Below are 3,301 nucleotides of genomic sequence, written 5' to 3'. Positions count from 1 at the left end.
CCTTCGGGGACTGCAGCTACCGCAGAGCCACCTGCCCAAGGGCATGCCCACAATCAGTGCCTGCTGCATGCTGGTGTCTGAAGTCCTGACCGTCTCAGCAAATGTGCTCCGAAGGGCCACTCCAGCCCCAGAGCGCCCCGTGGGGTCCTCTGAGGTTGCCTGCTGGGACTGCACCAGAGCTCCTCTTCTCCTTCGGTCCCACCCTGCTGCCTTCCCCCTTCCCACAGCGGGCGGGGACCACTGCCCTCCTGCCTGCCAGTCCCCGTCCCGGCCCTCCCCTGCAGTCCAGGGTACCCCTGGCTGGAAACCAGCCACTAAGTGCCCACAGTGGGTGGGTCTGACGGTGTGGCTAATGGGTTTCCTTCATTTGGCTTTCCAGGATGTTCTAAATTGTCCATGGCAAACACACATTACTTTTGTAATAAGGAAAAATAATAAGAGCTTTTTTTCTCTTTAAGAAAAATGTAAAACCAAACGGAAGCAGCCCTCTCCCAATCCCTCTACCTGCTTCCCCAGGGAGGACCCCCAAATCAGGGAATGCCCCCAACCCATATGTCCTCCCTGTCCGTTCTGTCCCGCCAGGCCCTCAGCCAGTTTCACTTCTCCAGCGAAGGCTTTCTACCATCAACTTGATCTTGCTAGGGGGCACGTGCAAATTTCTGAGGGGGTTCCTCATCTCCTAATGCGAGAGGGAGAATGCTAAGTATGCTCTGAGACCGGCGAGAGCGGTGAGGAGAGTATATGACAGGACCAACAGTCACTCACTCCACAAGGGCGAGCTGGGGCCACTGTGCCAGGTCCTGGGGACACAGGAAACAAGACACAGACTCTGCCCCCCACAGACTCCACAGCCCTGTGGGGACACGACAATCAGAAGCCCGAGAGGACATGGTGTGATGGAGGTTCTAGGAGGGGCGAGCAGACTGGGGAGGGGGTTCATGTATGGGGCCCCCAGCCCCAGCTGGGGAGGCTTCTGGGAGGAAGAGAAGTCTCGGTGGGCTCCTGAGGGTGCGAGGGAGTGGGCGGGAAGGAAGAGGGAGAGGAGGAGGCAGAACAGCCTGCAGAGAGGCCTGCAGGTGAGAGGAGCACAACTTGCTGTAGGAACTGAAAGCGGGCAGGGGCAGGGCAGCTGGGGGCAGAGGGAGGGTGAGAAGGGAGAGTCAGCCCAGGCTTGGGAGGGTGGCAGAGCCCTCAGGGAGACTGCATGGCCACCAAAGGAGCAACAGGGACAGAAAAGAGCTCTGCAAATGTTGACGTCCTTCACAGACACAGCCTTGTGGCTGGGCCAGAACCCTTGGTGGCAGCCTCTTTCTCTGACCTGGGTTTGCTCCTGCATGCAATGGGGTCATGAGACTTGCCCAGAACTGGCTATGTGGCCCCCAGAGGCTGAGGACAGCCTGGCTTGGGCCTTTTCTGCCTCCTGATGCTGACCTGGATTTTTCTCCCAAGGGCTGGGACAGGGGCAGAGACCTCAGGTCTGAGCTTAAGACCCCAGGAATAAATGACCAACCCAGTGGCATGCGGAGAGCCAGACCCTTACACCAGGCCTTCCACCAAGCTGCACTGGGCTCGGGCACTCAAACCAGGGCCCAACGCCACCTCTGGAGACAGCGGGATTGTGACACACAGATGCCCATCACAGCCATAGCTGCCCCTCAGCTCCAGGCTTAGGAAAGGCCTAAATAGAACTGTGTGGTTTGGGTGGCTCTCTGGTCCTGGGGCATAGAAAGCAAGCCCAAGAGGGGGCTCACCTGCCTCCTTCAGGTTGCCGGCTATTTCCCAGAGTTCACATCCACGCAATCATTCATTCAGTCCACAGATATTTACTTGGTGCCAAACCCTGGTCAGGTGCAGGGGCAACGACAGAGATGAATCAGGCAGGTTCCCAGCCTGAAAGCACTTCTGGTTTAGAGGGCGACAAACAAGACACAAATAACCAAGCCATGAGGCAGACTGGCTCCAAGAACATGGGGCGGGAGGCAAGGATCTCACCTGGGCTACCAGGGCAGCTGCCTGGAGGGGGTGGCTTGAGAGTGGTGATTTGGACATGTGATGGGACATCCAGGATAGGGGACAGAGCCCCCCAAGTCACTGACAGACAGTCCTGCTTGCACCCTAGCTGTGCCAGGGGCTGGGGCAATGCGGGTTATTTATGGTAGTGCCTAGAAAAAAGCAGCCACATGTGTCACTGCCCATGTGGTGCAGAGCTGGGCTGTTGGGGGTAGGGGACACATGGGGTTTGAAGCTGGGTCTGGCCAAGCTATGGGATTTGCCACTGTGTCCCCCACATCCTGATGACCCTTGAGCCTTTTCCCAGGCCCTGTACGGTGCAAATAAGGAAGAGAGAGAGCTTCAATAGGCAGCAAGTGGCCCAGGGCTTGAAGAAGAGGGCAGTGCCCGGCAGCCCATCACTTCTGCTGTATCTGCGGGCCTTTCAGCATCACCTTCTCGCCTCCTCCCCTCCCATCCCAGCTGTGGGGGAAGGGGCAGAGGGACAGAAGGAAATACCTTTAATCATAAACCAGACAGGCATCAGCTGCTGTGTTTCTCTCCAGCCCACTCTGATCCGTAAATAGCCTACACAGCAAGCTGGCACGAGCCCACCCACCCCTTCTGGTACCACAACACCCCAAGCGGGAGACTTGGACCACCCCAGGCCCAGGCCCCAGCTTCTCAGGGAACCTATTTCCGGCGCTTTCCCCAGGGTAAAAGCCTCCACTGCCGGCTCCCTGCCCAAGGGACCCAGCGCAGGGGCATTCTGGCACTGCCCGGGTGATGCCTGCGAACTCCCCATCACCTGCAAAGCATCCCCGGGCGCGTGCCCACCTCTCTCCAGGTAACTGCACAATCCTCCCCGCACTGCCCCCACTCCCCCGCGCTGGCCCAGGAAGATGTCAGTCCGGGGCCCGCCGCCAACACGCACTCCCTAAGCGGACCCCCTCCCGACCCCAGCCCTCTAACCAAGGGCCAGCCCCCCTACCTGGAGGCAGCGGCGCCGAGCACCACCGCCGGCGCCACGGGGCGAAGCGGGGCGTCCGGGGCCGGCTCAAGCCCGGACGACTTCCCGGGGGAGTGAGGGGCTGGCGCCGCCGCCGCCACCGCGTCTCTCCGGGATCGCGCCGGGGCTGCGGGAAGGAGGAAGGTCAGAGCCGAGGCGGGGGCGGGGAGGAGGAGGCGGCGCGGACGCGCGCAGATTAGAGAGGCATTTTTAGCGAGCCAATGGCAGCGCGGGCAGGGCGGCGCGGTGGCTGCGCAGGTGGAAGCGCCGCGGCTGCCGCGGAGGCAGCGAGCGCTCGGCGGG

At 60.8% G+C, this 3,301-nt stretch overlaps 1 protein-coding gene across 1 annotated transcript in view; it reads right to left on the bottom strand.

The window, feature by feature from the left end:
- Nucleotides 1-3,173, bottom strand: part of PACSIN1 (protein kinase C and casein kinase substrate in neurons 1) — a 55,201-nt gene extending 52,028 nt beyond the window's left edge. Inside the window, exon 1 of the mRNA XM_012646594.1 lies at nucleotides 2,981-3,173. The gene's annotated coding sequence lies outside the window, so the exon portion shown is untranslated. The remainder of the gene's footprint in view (nucleotides 1-2,980) is intronic.
- Between the last annotated feature and the right edge of the window lie 128 nt (nucleotides 3,174-3,301).

The sequence above is a fragment of the Propithecus coquereli genome, unplaced genomic scaffold, assembly GCF_000956105.1.
Source record: "Propithecus coquereli isolate 6110/MARCELLA unplaced genomic scaffold, Pcoq_1.0 Scaffold248, whole genome shotgun sequence".
NCBI lineage: Eukaryota > Metazoa > Chordata > Mammalia > Primates > Indriidae > Propithecus > Propithecus coquereli.
Note: the sequence above shows the minus strand (reverse complement) of the source record. Positions and strands in the feature narration are given on the sequence as shown.